Genomic DNA, 18126 nt, shown 5'->3' with positions numbered 1-18126 from the left:
AAAACCCGAAGAGCCTGAATACTGTCTTCAGTGTACCGCAGGTTGCTGAGGACCACCTGCTGGCCGGGCCTCCCACCCAGGTGGACGCTAACCCTGCAGGTAGGACAACTTTTAATTAAATATTAATTCAGTTTCATTTTAAATTGCTTCTATTGTTTTAGTCATGATATAATTAATGATTACTTTCATTTTAAAGCTTTATTTATCTAAAAAAGTGTGTAAACTTGTGAAATTAAAGCTGTTGGAAAATCACAAATTTTGGGGTAACAACTTTTACTCGACGATTTCTCTGTGGAAAATTATTATTTCTTGGGGGAAAATGATACATTTCCCGGGGCGGGTGTGGAATGTGTGAACAAGCAGTGTATTGGTTTGAAAACATGGTTATTTGGATTTGAGGGCATCAAAACTTCCTATTTGTACATTGATATTACTCAAACAAAATGGCGATAGGTACGTTTTTTTAAATAATAACAGAAATATGCGTTAGTTGGGCACCATGGAGATGATGGAACTATCGGGACGAACGTCAGGACGTCATCACGTATCGGTGGAACTAAACCGACTCTGAAGCTCGACTTCTCTGTGTTGTATCTGCAGCTGATGCAGAACCATCTCTGCCTTCTTTGCAGATTAATTAGATTAGATAAATTCATCTTTTTAGATATTTCCCACAATACTCCAGCACTTTAATGTTGTTTAGTTAAAGACATAAGATGAAGGATGTCTGAATATTTATGGACCTTCAACCTGAGGAACTGTATGGGATTGTTTGTTGTTATTTTTAATACCACTTATCCCTTACTGTTTTTAAAGATGTGTTACTGTCACAATATGAGAATAAAATATTTAAAATTTCAGCATTTGAATTTGATTGAACATTTGATTACTTTTTTCAGCATATATTAGCATTTATTTGTCTCTAATGGCATTTATTAATCTCTGGCATTGTTTTATTTATTTTCATCTCTTACTTTTTCTGCTTATAAGCTTTTGTGTTGTTGTTGTTATCAGCCCTGAATTGTGTTGTGTACTTGTTTGTGTCTGACCTGATATTTACTTTAAGTAAGTATATTAGAAAATTGTAAGCATCCATTTTCTTTCAATCCTTTAACATCTCATTTTCAACCCTTTTTTCCCCTCTTTAGATAACTTCAATGTTGGAAAAAAAATCATCTTATTCCACCCTTTCTGTTAGTATCGCAAATATATTCTTCATCAGAGTATTTCAACTCTTTATTGAAGCTACATGATGTTTAGTGAAATATTCAAACCCCCAAAGACCCCATGCTTTTTATGCTTGCACGATTGCATCAAAAGGAAATAGTCAGTAGGTCTTGTGCATCATTTTTTAAAAACCCCTCCCTATGACCGTGTCATATCTGATATCTCTGAAAGCATTTGGCTCTCTGCTTGAATTTAAAATAAAGTTATGCAGGTCTGAAAAATGTTTTGCTGCAGTAAATGCATTTTTAATTAGTGGTGGATCCGATAAAATAGTAGCTGTAAAACACAAGTATGGCAGTAGATGGCAGTGTTTCACATTAGAAAAAATAAACTATAAAGTAGAGAATATTCCCAAAAGTATCCCAGCTGCATTAATATGACGCTGTTTACATCAAAGCATTAGTTCCTAAATCAGCTATATGTAAACATTTGCAAATTCAAGATTTCTTTCATACAAAAACATATGATTAAAATGTTCAAGCAAAGCTGAGTTTATTGTCAGAAACTTAATTGGCAGCTTTACAAATATCAGGACCTGCTGAGTTTCCTTTTTATTATTATAATAACCTTAATTTATTCTTTAATAATGATGAGATGTGGAGTATTGTTTGATGGCATTTCCCAAACAATACATTGCTTAATTATTATTAATAATAATAATCATATTAATCTAGAATAAACGTTATTATTAATTGCTGTACGATACAAAAAAGTTCAAAATCCACCTCAACCAAAAGCAACATTAAAATCCAGTTTTACATTAATGCATGACTAATATTCTCTTTATGTGATAATATAACAGTCACAGTCACATTTTTCTGAGTACTTTTACTTTTTATACTTACTTTTACATTTCATTTTCAATGCAGGACTTGTATTTAAAACAGAGGGTTTTTACAGTGTTGTATTAGTACTTTTACTTAGGTAAAAAGTCTGATTATTTCCTCAACCAAGGATGAAAAAAGTTATCATTCGAATGCTATGGATGATGTTTGTTTGAGCGTAACAGAAAGTTACTCTGTGAATAGATTTTCTGACCTTACATTAAAACGATGACACCCCCTCTCTGTGTCCTCAGCATGCTGTTAACTGCTGGTCAGCCCCTATGTGACCTGCAGGAAACAATTACATTTCCCCCTGTTCTCAGTTTCCTCACAGCGAGGATGTTTGTTCCACCAGGCCTGCATCCATGAGTTGTTTATCTGTGTCAGCGCTCAGCAGGGGGGAGAAACACCCGTCCTGAACAGGCTGGTTATCATGGCTGGCCCACTGTTTATGAGGAAGCCCTCCAACTGCTGTCTGCAAAAGCTGACTGACAGTTATCTCAGAGGAGTGTATTACACAGCTGTCAATAAAGAGGAGAGAGGAAGAGTGTTGAAAAGCAGTCCGGTGGAGACGGACATAAAGAAAGGAAAACAACTGAACAGCTAAAAGAATGTGGACAACTTCTGTCCATGTACTGTTTTAACCCTTTACAACATCACTCCCTTTATTAGAGGGAGGGATATTCAGGGGGAGATAGCAGGTCAACAGAAGATGCTAGAAGAGGTGTACATCATCTGACAGATGGGAAAGTTGTGAAGTATGAGGGCTAAGAACATTATGATGGAAGTATATGAAGTCCATTCCCAAGTTGTTGCAGCAATTTTCGGGTGATACTGTTTGTTACACAGATTTGATGTTAAATTTAACTTTGATTTACCACTTGAATTAATATAGTTCAAGAAGGGAAAAAAGCCACATTAAGATGCCAAGATCTTAACAACACTACAGAAAAATCTATGCTGTTATTTGGTATCAAAAAGTTTTGCTATTTTGGAGATTGTTGCAAGAACAGCATTTTTTAGGGAATTGGATGGCAAGCATCCCTTTATTGTCAATATACATACAAAGCCATACATCCTCTGAATGCTCTAGGTCTCTAGTTTATGGCTATAAAGTTTCATGAGGCTGTGATTTTCCTAAAGGTAACAGCAGGTCATTTTATACAGTGAAATGGTTACAGGGACAAACATCATCACACATGAATAATATTGGCCTCATTGAATCCACAATAGTCTCAGCTTTCCAGTCCTAACCAAATTATGCACTTCACAGACTGTTTAGGGACCCCAGCATGCAGAAATATTCAAATAGAGTAGGCGAAAATAACACATCTGTACAGCATGAGAAAAACTGCTTGGGATTAGCATGTCTGTCAAGGGAAGACTTGTTGGTACCCATAGAAACCATTTTCAATCAGACATGTTGAGGTCAAGGGACCCCTTTGGACATGACCACACCAGTTTATCCCTCAACCAATTGGTACTTCTACTACTACTAATAGGTATAATACACTGTTGCTCATGAAGTTGGATTTCCATGAAATTATTGTGACAATGCAATTTATTATTGACAGATGAAGTGTATATCTTCTCAAACCTTTATTAATCAATCACTTCCAAACATATCCGAATAAAAATAAAACCCCAATTAACAGAGGATTGTGAACTTTATGGGCAACAGTGTATGCAGTAACATGTAAAATGTGAAAGGTGTCATGTAAATCAATGAGTAGTAATTATAATGATTACTACAAACACTATGACTAGTACTTCTACTTAGAATAATAACAATAATATGTAGTAACATTTAAAAAGTAAAAGTTGCCCTATAAATCCAGTAATTATAATTCAAATAGAATAATAAAAATATGAACAAATAAATAATAATTACTACTACGACTTTTTAAAACAACATTTTAGCAACAGAAAAAGTGTATATTTAGCACATAGTTACATACAGTCATGGAAAAATTATTAGACCATTGTTTTCTTCAAATTCTTGTTCATTTTAATGCCTGGTACAACTAAAGGTACATTTGTTTGGACAAATATAATAATAACAAAAATAGCTCACAACAGTTTAATTTAAGAGTTGATATCTAGATATTTTCCCTGGTTTTGTTGATAAAAAACCAAATCTATCTATCTATCTATCTATCTATCTATCTATCTATCTATCTATCTATCTATCTATCTATCTATCTATCTATCTATCTATCTATCTATCTATCTATCTATCTATCTATCTATCTATCTATCTATCTATCTATCTATCTATCTATCTATCTATCCTGCAAAAGACAAAAACAACTCTCCGAATCTCCTCCTTGACCTCCCCAAATCTGCTTTCCCTCCTCCTCCTCCTCTCCCCCTCTCCTCCTCCTCCTCCTCTCTCAGTCCCCCTCGCTGTCACAGTTTTCCAGTTTCTTTGGCTGCACTTCAGGACCCTCCCCCGTTGGATGCGACTGGTCTCTTTCTCTCTCTTCACTCTCTTCTAAATGTTTACACCGCTTGAAGATTTTTCTAAGTGTATGAGCCCTTAAAAACAGACGCCTTTTTCCTGCTTTTTCACCTCAATTTCGTCCATGGAAGTTGGTTTCTAGCGGCGATATCACAGCAAGAAATACTCCGGGAGTTCTTGGCCGGCAAGGTGAGTGAAAAAACTGTCAGTGAGTTAAAGCAAAACTAAACAAAACAGCTATTTGAACGGTTGCTTTGACTATTTTAAAAGCCAAATATCTGTATGATAATTATAAAGATACACTGGAATGTGCAGGCTGTGTAAACTGTATGTTTTGCTGCGTACTGTATGTTAATGTGTTATGGAAAATGGTGCAGCGTGAACCAGAGACCCCCCAAAAATCCTAAAATCCGACTAAAGGCATTCATAGTGCAGCTGCAGTGATCTACTGTGAGTTACTTTGATCAATGCTGTTTCCATTTGCCGACTTTATTTGCTAAATGCGTAAACTTAATCTGCCATAATATGCATCTAGCTTCGATAAGAAACTACAGTGCTTTTATTAGCCTTTGTGTTTATAAAAGATGACACTTTGTACTCTATGGAAGTTGTGAACAATAGAGAAATAAGTACTCTGGTTGAGTAAAAGTATTATTAGTAAAATGTAAAATCTCAGTATTCTTTCATTGGAAAGTAACTATAAGTACATTCATTTAAGTAGTATTTATATTTCTACTTTTTTAAGGTACTTTATACTTCTACTGCACAACAATATTTTGACGAGTGATTAACTCATGAAATGTGCTGCACTATTAGGTAAAATGAGCTCTATCTAAGCAAACGACTACTTACACATCAGTGCATCAGCAAAAGTAATCTAATTACTCAATATATAATGGTGTTACTTTCAAAGTGACCATTTTCCTTCATAGTGTGCACTTTTACTTTTGATATTTGATTGCACTTTGCAAACAATACTTACATACTTTACTTAAGTTACTTTTTTAAGGATTTTTTATTTTACCTGTAATCGAGTGTTTGTATATAGTAACAGCCTGGCCACTTTAGTAAAATTACAGAGGTATTATGAGCAAAATGTACTTTAACGTACTCTTTATGCAGGACTGCCATTTAAATGTTAGAAGACAAACCAATGTTTTGAATGTAAAATTTTAGTTTGGAAATAGCTGCCAAATAATTGTTTTGCAGTAAAAGTATTATGTAGCATTAGTTGAAATACTTTCACATAGTATTTGAATAATGTACTTAACACCACTTGTTATTAAAGTGTGTAAATCACATATCTTTATCAGTTTAAGCAGATTTAAAATGATAAAGACACGTAAGATAAACACTTTATTGCTTTATTCATCATATATGCACAACGTCTTTGCAACCATAATTATCACAAGAGCCATTTTAGACTTAAATAAAAAGAAAGAAAAATCTCTCTGGAGCTGCAAAACATATTTTGAAGGTAATATGCCGATTTTTCTTGGATTTTGCATGTCAATTATTGTGATAAGCCAGCAGCTTGAAGTAACAAATTGTTCCATACACTATTAGATTCTCAATTTTCCTCTGAGACTACAGAAAGGCCACAAGGTAAAGGGCCACAAGTATGTATAGGCCTCGGTGCCCATTTTAGTCGACTTTTTGTGTAAAGGCTTCAAATTTTATTAGTTGGACACTGTAAAAATCACATCAGGTCTACAAAAATCAAACTATAAATAAAAATACATTCTTTTCCATATCTTTTTTCCGTTAAAGCCACAGGGAGCCACTGAAGAAGGGCTTGAGGTTGCGTCCCCCTGCACTAAGTGAAGGGACACACACTATTAATGAAACCATCAATTTGTTCATCAACACGTCATATTATCAGTCAGCACAGAAAGACAAAACATCCGGCTCTTATCAGCCAGTGAATTAAACCACTTGTTGAAGTGCACTCCTGGCACTGTGTCACTGCTTTATGCACTTGCTGTACTTTTCCTGACTGAGTGTTTTTGGCATCTCTGGCTCTGCTTTGAAAACTTCTCCAGCTACTATCAAGAGAGTGTGAGTCAGAAAAGCTGTGCTCCTCTGGCATGTCTCCTCTATCGATTCATTACAGAGGAAGTTGCTGGGAGTAGGTCTGCTGTTTCCTCAGTGCCCACCTCTTCCACCTCCTCCACCTCCTCCTCCTGCTGTTGCTCTGGCGTGTTTGATTTTTATTAAGTCGTTCGGTCTTAATCTAAGTTCTGGATTCACTTCTGGGTCTGTGAGTCAAGTCAATGAAACGTGGCGGCGAGGTGGCTGCAGCCCAAACAACTGTGTGACATCCTGTATGTGATGGCGTGACTCAACTTTCATGTCCTGTCGGTGAAGTTAATCAGGTGAAGCAGATGGAGATAGAGTGCTTTTCTTTTTCTGTGCAGATGTGAGAGGCTCTTGTGGGCTTTTTGATGCTTTCATGCATGTGTGTGTGACAATGTGTACAAGACTCTGATATATGAGGATCCTCTGATAACAGGAAACATAATTACCCTCTAGGTTCAGAGGTAGGGGAAGGGTCAGGACCAGACTAAAAACAATTTGAGCCAAAGCTTTAAACAGAAGAACTGTGAGGACAAAACTTACTCATGAGGCTTCATTTGAAAGGTCATATCTTCTAGTTTCTGCACTTGTATTACTGACTTTCATAAAGCCCAAGCAGTAATTTCAAAAAATGCAGTTCCTCGAATGGCCACTTGAGGCAGGCTCTAAAAGTGAGGTAATCCCCATATACCTTCATGTCAAAACTCAACTGTTTCAATTACTTTAAGGCTGAAAATTAGTAAAGGTCACAGGTGGCATGTTTCAGCAACCGGGACATGTTCAATCTGAAAACAGCACCATTTTGCTACGATTTCTGGGTTTTACGGACATGTTGTATGCAACAGACTTTGAGGTGCTTTTTCTCTCATTAGGTGGGTGTTTCAGAGGTCACATCTTCTATTTTCTGCACTTGTACTAGTGAGTGGTAACCTCTGAGGCTGAAAAATGAAGCAGAATTGCCAAAAACTGCAGTTCCTTGAATGACCACTTGTTGCTGACTCCAAAAGTGAGTCAATCCCCATAGACCCCCACAAAAAAAGGTTATGGTCTCTGCTGCTAATTTTCCCCTTCATGAAAACTGCACAGGAGAGTGAATTATTTTTATAACTCACCGGTTTAAATTATATTCATGCTGAAAGTTATGCATAAATAAGGGCCGTGTTCCAACAATCAGGGGCAAGTTCAATCTGAAAAGAGTATGCACGCTTTTGCTACGTTTCTCGCAGACTTTGAGGTACTTTTCCTCTGATTTGGTATTTCAGAGTTCACATCTTCTAGTTTCTGCAATTGTGCTTGTTCAGCATGTGGCTAAAACACAAACAAAACTACATCTGTTCAAAAATAAACCTATCCCTAGCTGCTGGTGGGCAGGTGGGTTTTAGGAGGTTAACTTAATATGCTTTCATAAACTGACTGTGTCCTCATTTTAACGTTATTTGTCAGAGCTGATGCAGATTTATTTAGGAGGTAGTCTTTGGGTAACAGGACTTTATACAAATTGAAAAGAAGCATCACATTTAAGACAAACTGTTGCAAATCATCAGGTTATTCGCAGTCGCTTGTTGACAAATTGAGTAGCACTTTTACAGCTTGAATCCTCTGTAAGTTTTGAGCTATAAAATGATAAACTGCTGCACACTGTAGCGTAGTGTTTTGGAAACAAAATCATAATTTCTCTCCCTTAGTGGTGCTATAAAATCACCCAATAAATTCAGCATTTTTGCACTTTTACACTCAGTATCTGTGACTTATCAATGAAGGCTTTTTGATTAAGGAGGCCCTGGCATCATTTAAGGCATAAAAACATCTGTGAAGGAAGGCAAGTTATGATTAACTATCAGAGGAAATCTCAGCCACCTGGTTTGGACTCCTGACCTCACATCTGCTCTGGCAACCAAAAAACACCAGGAAGTGTCTCTGACTGCAGACTGAACTTTCCTCTGTCCTTCTCCAAGTATTCCTGAAAGCACTGAGCCATTTTTAAATGTGCCATTATTCACATAGCCTATATTCACAAGTTGAATTATGTATGTGAAAATATCACATCTGTGTCTCCCTGAAACAATCTTTCTTCATATGAGATCCTCATTAGTGGAAAATTGCATCTCTTTCTTTTAAATGTGTCTGCCCTCCTCCAGACTGTTTCAGCTATCAGTGGTATAACGGTGACCCATTTTCTCCCCGGTGTGTCTGGTCGGACCACAGACTCGTCTCTTGTCTGACAGCTGGAGATCTGGCTCAGTTACCATCTGTTTGTCCAGGAGAGGACTCAGGCTCAGGCGAGCTATTGGATATGTTTTGGTTGGAGATGACACTGGCCAGAGACAAATAGAGATGAGGTGGAAACAGAAAAAGTAGAACAGAGTTAAGAGACATTAGTGTTAATTTGATCCCCCAGTGCCTGGACATTTTTAAAATTTACTGTGACACCCTGCAGGGCACCCAAAGTCTCTGCATGTTGTCTTTTGGAGGCCACAATTTTCCTGGGCAAGTTTATACACGATGGCCATGATGTGTTATTTAAGTGAGATCACAGTGTTGTGTTATCCTTTGAAGCATGCCAGAGAAGCTATAGAATTACCTGTGCACTCTAAAATGGTAATCTGCAAAAGTATTGCAGAGCATGGCTTGAAGAGAAGCTTGAAACTTTGAAACAGGCAGTTGGTCGGTCAGTCCACCACTTTGGTTCAGACTAAAATATCTCAATCTCTAACGCTACATCTATTTATTGGATGTACAGACAGTCAAGGTTTCCCGGGGATGAAGCTTACTGACTTTCATAAATCCTAAGCAGTAACCTATATGAAGCCAAAAACTGCAGTTCCTTGAATGGCCACTTGGTGCTGGCTCCAAAAGTGAGTCAATCCCCATAGACCCTCTCCAACTTTACACCAGAAATAAACATGTTTACAGCTTGGTACAAAAAAAAGGTTATGGTCTCTGCTTCCAATTTTACACTTTAATACTAAGGTTGCATAACTAATGGTCACAGGTGGCGTATTTCAGCCTCAAGGACATGTTAAATATGAAAATGGTTTGCTATGGTTTCAGGGTTAAAGGGTGTTTTTATTTGAAAAGATGCGAAAACAGGCTTTAAGGTACATTTTCTCTCATGTTTCAGTGGTGTTCCCCAATCAGTATTAGTTGAAAAGACACCTTTCTTGTATACAAAACATGGTGTCCAATGCACCAACATTTTGATTTAGATAAACATTCTGCTACGATTTGTCTGAGCTTTACCAGGCTTTAACCGGCCCATCTCAGCTCACCCAATCTCTATCTCTTTGCTCATTTTTGGATGTCTCATTAGGGAGTTAGGATAAGTCAGGTCCTGCCAAGATGGCGACGGCCGCAGCCCCCAACACTGAGCTTCACTTAGGCTCTTCAGAAACGTATGGATGACGTCACAAATACTATGTCTTTATTTTACACAGTCATTATCAGATCAAAATTCTAATTTGTCTTATACTTTGGTGTATTAAATACCTACAGAAATATTTACATCATCTAGCGTCATCTGTTTTTCCAACTTGCTGCCTTGGCTCACCATGTGACTACAGACGATTCAGGAAGGGACACAACACAGGAGCAGATTGTATGGGCACATAAGTTCCCTGATATAGATTGAACAAAAACACATAAATGAAGAGAAATGTTCTCAGGAGCAAAATGACTGCTGTAATAACACCGTTGACTCACTTGCTGCAGAGCATTTCCTCTACTTTAAGCTGCAACCACCTCTTTTTAGCTGCATGACGACATTATGGCACGTAGATAGCAGCAGACTGTTTTGTTCCGTTTAGGTCTTCAGGAGGATTGCAGGTAGCTGGGAACTGCAGAGAGAAGTCATCAATTTAAAATATGAAACGCTGAAGTTGCCTCTCAGCAGACACAGCAGTAACCACTCATGTCTGAGAGCATCTTTAGTGCCGTTTGTTTGTTTGTTTCAGTTTTGGTGCTAAATGTCTTTGCCGTTGTTTGTCTGCATTTTACTGCTCAATCATGTGGGCGGTACAGGGTGGCACTCTTTTTCCAAATGTTGACTTTTTACATCAATGACCAACAGAGAGAAGGAAAACTTGCTTTTATTTATGTTTAAAATGTTGCATAATGTTACTGGAAATTCAGTGTATTCTCCTCGCGCTTCTTACGCATCAGTGAGAAAGTTAATAATAATAATAAAAAAGGTCTGTGTATGATCCACAAGCTTCTATTTTTGATGCCAAAATAGTCGTGATAAAAAAGACAAAGAGCAGAGGGAATTCAGAAGAAGGTGACACGGGTTGAATATTCCTACCACAGGCTTATATAAGCCTTTCAACCCCATGTGCTCTGCAGCCGTGCAAGTAATTTGGAGCAGATTCGACTGCAGCCCTCCAGCTCAGGGGTTTTGGGTCGCTCGCTCTGCTCTGGCCGTGGAACATGTACAGTTTCATTGGACTCTGGCTCAAGTAGCCAATCATAAAAAGCCGAGGTCGGGGGGTTTGGGGCTGGAACAGAAGGAGGAGCCAGCAGCGGCTTGATGAAGTGACCACAGACTACTTGTACTGTGGTGAGGGTCTTTCCTGAAGTTGCTTGTGTTGGTGGTTGGTGGGTGGTGTTTTGGGGTGGTGGGTGGAGCAGCAGTGGAGACATTGTTCATTAAGATTTCACTGGTGTCTATGTCTCGCTGTGGTGTCTATGCAGGATGACTGGAACCGAGTGAAACCTGAGATGTAGAATTAAAGGAAATACAGCACCAAATTCACCAGAGGGTTTCTCACTTTTTCTTCTTTTAAAAAAAAATCTGCAATGAAAATGGGGTTAGGTTTAGGTTTTTGTTTGTTTAATGTTTGCCCAGGTGAAATCGGTCATGCAGATGGAGCAGAGAATGTTTATTTTGTCAGTTATGAGATGAAAATCATGAGTTTACCATCCAAGAAGTGAGTTTTGCATGTGAAAAACAAATGGCCTTTGTGTCATGCTTGGCACCAGGCAGACATGAACTGCTAGAACTCTTGATGTTTTTCTTGAGCTCATACCCAGATCCACTCCACCAGCTGCATTAAGCTATGACTCTTGCAGTCGTCCATCTTGAATTTTATGAGAGGGCTTATTTTCTTTCTTTCTTTTTTGTATTCCATTTTCCAGGCAACTTCTGAGAGACAAACCTAGGCTCGAGAAAGGCAGGATGACAGATTTTCATTATTTGTCAGCGTCCCCATTACTCAAAACAACATAAGCTCTGTTCGGAAAAAAAGGATTCTTTGTTAAAAAAAAAAAAAAAAAAAATGGACAGAGAAGCCAAAAAGAGGTTTGCTGTTGGAAAAAAAAGTGAGCCGGTATAGGTCTGATGGCATGGTTCAAGGACTTTTCCTGATTTCATTCCCAGCTCTCTTCTGTTTACATGTCAGAGGAAGAGACTGTTGAGATGCAGACCTGGATGTACATGCAAGATGTTTCCTATCGGCTTCCTATTGTTTGTCCCAGTTTTTATTCCTCTGGTGCCGCCTGGTGCAAAGATGATTTAAGTAGTAGGAGAGAGCGTGGGCCTGAGGGACGGTCGGACAGGCTCTGATTTTGTTGCACAACAAGCTCAGCTGCAGAGATGAAATTATTAGTTGTAGACAGATGAATGAATGAACCAGGGAGTTGCAGTCAATTAAAGGGTAATGAGAAAAGCATGCTATCTTCAAACACAAATAAAGTGCTGACAAGATACTCGCTGTTAACGTGCGATGTGTTAACAACAAAATTGCTCACTTACTCATTAACTGGCAAATAGTTTGAACTAATTTGCAGCACTTTTTGAAAATCCAGGAGAAGCCTCACTGCAATATATATATATATATTCCTCCATGACTCACAGAGGTCCTGCTGTGATTCCCGCTGCTTCTGTTTGCCTCTGGGCATCCAGAAAAAGAGAAGTGTTGAACAGTTTCCCCTTCACTTGGTTTCCTTTAGTTGGAACATCATACCCAAACAAGTTGACAGGCTCCTGGACCCTCTGCCTCCCACAGTGTGCCCAGGATGTCCTGTGTGGTGGCTTGTATCTGGCTCTTGTCTACTCTTTGCCCCCCCAGTCTTCCTGTTATGTTTGCCAGTCATGCAGGTGTCATACCAAAAAGCCCCTAGAGACTAATGTGTTGCACAATGCATACGACCATGCCAGGGCTTTCAATTAACTTGAGCACATTCTGCTACTTTCATCTTTCTTTAGCCAACAAAGTGAATTAATGGCACCACCTGTGGGGTTTGAAACAGTTTCAGTCTAGTGACACTGCTGGGAAAAGCACAGGGGATAAGACTAAGTAAAGGAACATCTCTGAGGGTTCACCTTCAGGGTAGCACACGTGGCTGAAGTTTTTGAGTGAAGAAAATAAGGCTTTAACTTCCAGATGCTCGCAGATGAGGCCCATCTGGAGAGAGGGAGGGAGAGGGAGCTTTTTGGGCTAAAAGGAAGAAGAAAAAAAGCTTTAAAATGATCACTTTAATAAGTTGCAGGTTTCCACCTTGTCCTCCAGAAAGGCAGCACACCATGTGCCAGAGGTAGGCCTGTAAATCAATGGGGTTTAACTTTTAGGAATTTACTGGCCCAGGCTGGACTTCCTGGAAATATAGATAGAGAAGGAAAGCCAATTGAGATAATAGCTGATAACTATTCTGGTGAACTCTACCTGTCTTGGTATCACTGCTGCAGCTTGTGTTAATGTTTTGCTAAGCCTTTCCTGGTTATCTAGGTACCTCAGTTATAGCGGACATTTGGCCACATGGCATTAATTGAAAAAGCACATCTGTCTCCCAGTGTGTAGCTCCCACTCTCCTTGCATAATGGAGAGTGTGTACCACCCTACAGGCAGGCAATGTTTTTCCTTGCAGAAGAAATGGTACTATAAATCAATCCTGGAATCAAGTGGCAAAAAAACATCAACAACAACAGAAAAATACAGCCGCACCAGCTCCAACGGGTTCCCAACTCACTGCATCGTAGCAGCTGCAAAGAGAGAGAGAAAAAAAGCTGCCATCCAGTCACATTAGAAGTGTTGTCTTAATCGGAACCAGATGCAGCGTGGTTAGAGTCTCTTACTGTAAACGGCTCTCTCTTTCATACAACCATGACTCAAAAACTCACATTAAAGCTGTTGCATGGGAACGTTATCCGCAATATGAAATATGTTGTTCTGAAACATTGTGTCTCAGTAAAAAATGATGCTCCGCGTGATTATTCAGATGCCGCAGACATTCAGAGGGATCAGTTTAATGTTGCCGGTCGCCATAGACCCCCCAAGAAGACCATATTTTACAAAACATATCAACAAAACACTGAGCTGTTTTTATACAGAAGGCCTTGTTCAATTCAGAAAAGAAATCCATACTAAGTGCAGCATAAATTATTTTAAGCAAGTTTATAATTGGGGTTTTTAGACACATGGAGCTTCTGTGCTCGTGGTGGGTTTTTGCCAAAACAGATGGGGTTCGATTTCACACCTCTCCAACAGAGTCTGGACGGCAGCACCCCCACCACCAGGGTCAAAACCACAAGAGTAAGCAATCTGCACGCTCCCCAGCCAGAAACAAAAGGTCATAATGGAAAGAAAAGAGAGCCGTGTGCCGTGTGCCGTGTGTGTGTGGTGTGTGTGTGTGTGTGTGTGCGTGTGTGTGTGTGTGTGCTGAGGTAAGACATGGAACAGGCAAGGTCTGTATGTGCACATCTGTGTTTATGTGTCGATGTTCGATACAAAGTTTTGTGATGACTTGGCAGTTTTGGCTGCCTGCAGCAGTTTAGCGTTTCCCTTTTAGTGGCTGCAGTCTGATCGCCTGTTTCCCCTCGTAAGAAACTACAAGTCAAACAAGTGATCGGAGAAGTGCATGCCGGTGATCAACCAGCCTGTGAGCGACAGGCTGTAAAGTTTGTAAAAGCCACTCACATTGTTCTTGCATACGTCACCACACTTGAAGCACATCCAGATGTGCACAGTGCATATTTGACACCACAGAGCCATTAATATATTTATGAGTCTTTGCACCAGAGACAGTCAATATATAACCATAGTGCGACTAAATGAGTCTCTACTTTTCAGCGACAGAAGGACGGTGTTCTATATTTTTTTATTTTTGTCAACAATTGTGAAAATAGGATGGCGTATTTGGGCCAAGTATGAAATATATATATATATATATATATATATATATATATATGTAAGGACCCAGGGGAGGGGGGTAATATTTTGAGAAAAAAGTTGCAGATTTATGAGATTAAAAGTGTCATAGATGTAACCAGCGATGTCCTTGCATCTGTCCGTTGCATTGTAGTTCCTGATGCTGAAAAACTCTCACCTCATCCAAATCAATATGGTGTATTCTTCTGAATCGGCCCAATTCACGGCAATGTCTCTTCAAAGTATGGATACTTATGATATGATGGTGATTCTGGGCTAAAACCACGAGTATTTCCTTATTGCTAAATCTGAAGTATGATTTGAGTAAGTCTCTCCCTGCAGACAGTACACGTCATGCGGCAGCTTCTGTGGTGATGAAGTTCCTTGAAAAACAAAACACTATTCTATTTTTCAGACTTTTTTCTCATAAATCTGCTACTTTTTTTCACGTAGATTTGCCACTATTTTCACGAAATATTACCCCCCTCCCCGGGTCGGTATTTTTTTTTTTTCATACTTGACTCATACCCCGTCATATGAAAACACCAAAAACCAACAATGTTTTAGTTTGTCTCTGAATTCTCTGACTTCTCTGCTCTGTTTGTGCCTCCAAGCCCAATGCTTCACACTGAACACATAAATCTTTAAAAACAACTCTCGTTTAGAAAAACACAGCTGGGCACTATAGATTTTAGCAAATGTTACTCAAAGGTGGAGGTAAAAAAAAAGAGCATTTGTTGGAGATTCTTTTCAGTAGGGATTAGTAAAGGGATAGTTGGGTTGTATGATGTATTTATCCATATTTCCTTCAGTGGATGGTGCTAAACATGGGGAAATAGGCAGGAGGACAGGCACAAAAGATAACTAATATTGAAAAATTCAATATGTGAAGTTATGTTTAGGATATTTTCCAGGTTTTACCTTGCCGTCAGACAGTCCTGTTTAACTTTACCGGGGGTGGAACTGAAGCTGCTCTCATCAAAGCCACCAGACTCCACTGACAAAAAACAGTAATTTTGCCTTGCAGGAAACATGACTTGCTTGTCTGCTGCTGCCTCAATTGTTGTGGTTTGTTTGTTTCATTTTGTGACTTTGGTGTTTTTAAAGTGTTTCAAAGGCTTAGTTCTGATTCACCAAAGTCTCACAATAATACAAACAAATGGATCGAGGCAGCGGTAGACCAGCAGCTCCTGTTTTCTGCACGATAAAATTACTGTTTTTGTTAATGAAGTCTGGTGGCTTTGATGATAATACAGAAAGGCTTGAGTTTCCCCTCACATATACTGAAAAAGGGCTGTCTGATGGCGAGGTATTGTGCAAATTTTTTTTAGAAATATAGCATACACTTCAGCTGAACTTTTTAAGGTGGCTAAAATACATTTTGCTGCTGCCCTCGTGTTTATTGTCTGTGCTGGTATTACCATCTACTGTAGGCAACACACTGACTATGGATCTCATACAACCCCACTTCAATCTGAACGATCCCTTTAATACACATTTGGCACGGTAATTTACTGCAGCAGGACTGTGCATGGTGGAAAATAAACTACAGTGCCTGGGTTCATCATCATCATCATAGGAGCATGTCACCCAGTGCAACAGTGTAACTCATTGATATGTTTTTAATATCTTTTGTCACAGAGGAATTACATATCAGCCTTTGACAACACAGGACACACTTGTTTGGAGGTTTTGGTGGTTTTGGTGTTTTCATGGGATGAGGTGACTGAATAGGAAAAAAGACAGAATATTGCCAGACTCCTTTATCTTCTGTAATTGCAAATTTTGGACATAGAAAGACAGTAGAAATGCTTCAGCCAGCGAGAAATAAGTTGCCCCTGGCTATGCTACAACCATTCAGAGCAAGCTGTGACCGTGTCGGCCTCAAAACCAGGTCCAAGTCAAGTTTCTGATGGTTACAGGATCAATTCAGATCCAAACCAGTAAGTCGATGCGAGCTATTCTGACTGAGGAAAACAAATAATAAAAGAAGACAGAGAATAAAGCACAGTTATGCAATGCAGCATGAAACATTTTTATTAGTAAAAAAAAAAGTAATGACTTTTGGGGTTTCTTCAGCCTGAAAAAAAAAAGATCTAGCTCCTTATCAGCTGTATATAAACTCATTTCACACAGGTTGCTGCAGGTTTGCTTTCATGGGTAGAAAATAGTGTAAATACCAATGCAATGGTCTCATATGCTGTTGCAGTGTGGCAGTGAAGAGTCAAGACAAAGTCCAATAGTGACCAAGTTCAATACATGTCCCAAAGAAAGGACTGCACCCAGTTCAATAGTTGCTTGATTGTTTTCTCAGTAGAATTACTGACGCTTTTATCTGAACAATGAGTTATTTTGCTAAGAGACACTAACATGATTGTTGCAAGAGTTCACTGAGGGGTTTTCTCAAGATCCTCTGAAGTTTTCAAAAGGCTCTTGACCTTGTGGCCTGTTGCATGAACTGTGCATACAAATAAATAATACGGATGAATAAGTGTTGGCCTTTGCATAGTTTTTATCATGGGAAGATCAGCTGATATCATGGTGATCCAGTGTACCAAGTTCCTTATTAATCTTTTTTTTTAAAGCAGCGTTTCCCACAACTTTCTGACCCCGAGAGAGGACAGAAATAATTTGTTTTTAAGAGGATTTGAGCAAAGAGAAAGACATTGTTATTATTATTCAAGAAATTAGCTCGCCATGGTGGAAAAAAGGAGCGAAAGAGTGAAAAAATAATTAGGACCAGAACATCAGAGGGATCAGTGGTGTAATTAAAAGTTACTGACATGTTGAAGGACAGATTACAGATGCAGGAAGATGTCACTGCAGCTGCAGCTCTGTCAGGGTTTCTATGTTTTGTATGTTTCATAGAAACAGTTAAAGAAGTTTTTTCCTCTATCTTACACAATAAAGTTTAGATGTGTTTGTGAACTGAACAGCATGAAGATAAAGATACATCTCTAGCAAGAGCAAAGAATTTGTTTGATGCAAAAGACTGTAAGCACAATTTAAATACTTTTTATACAAACCCTAACAAATCACAGTCAGAGAATTAATCTACAACTATTTTGTAACTTCAAACCACTGATGGTTCCAGGTTGTAAAATGTATGAATTTGTTGATTTTCCTGGTTCATAACAATAAATGCAATATTCTTAAGGTTACGGCTGTTGGTTCGTGAAAACAGAAGGCTTGATGAGGTCACCTTGGGGTGACAAAAACATGATTTTTCAACATTTTATGAAATTTTATAAGCAAAACCATTAGGTGATTAAATTAAAGAATAATCAGCAGCTTAATTGAGAATGAAAATGATCATTAGTTGCAGCTGTAATTATTTTCAATCACCAAAACTTGTCTGATGGACCAAGCTGCTTTTTTTTTTTTTAAGTGAAAACTTGGA

The 18126-nt window shown here is 38.6% G+C and overlaps 1 protein-coding gene across 1 annotated transcript in view; it reads left to right on the top strand.

Annotated features, from left to right (window-relative positions):
• Positions 1-4511: 4511 nt before the first annotated feature.
• Positions 4512-18126, top strand: part of pear1 (platelet endothelial aggregation receptor 1) — a 64359-nt gene continuing 50744 nt past the window's right edge. The window contains exon 1 of the mRNA XM_059339454.1: positions 4512-4701. The gene's annotated coding sequence lies outside the window, so the exon portion shown is untranslated. The remainder of the gene's footprint in view (positions 4702-18126) is intronic.

This window comes from Centropristis striata, chromosome 8 (genome assembly GCF_030273125.1).
Source record: "Centropristis striata isolate RG_2023a ecotype Rhode Island chromosome 8, C.striata_1.0, whole genome shotgun sequence".
In the NCBI taxonomy this organism is placed as follows: Eukaryota; Metazoa; Chordata; class Actinopteri; order Perciformes; family Serranidae; genus Centropristis; species Centropristis striata.
This window is presented reverse-complemented; position numbering and strand designations above follow the sequence as displayed.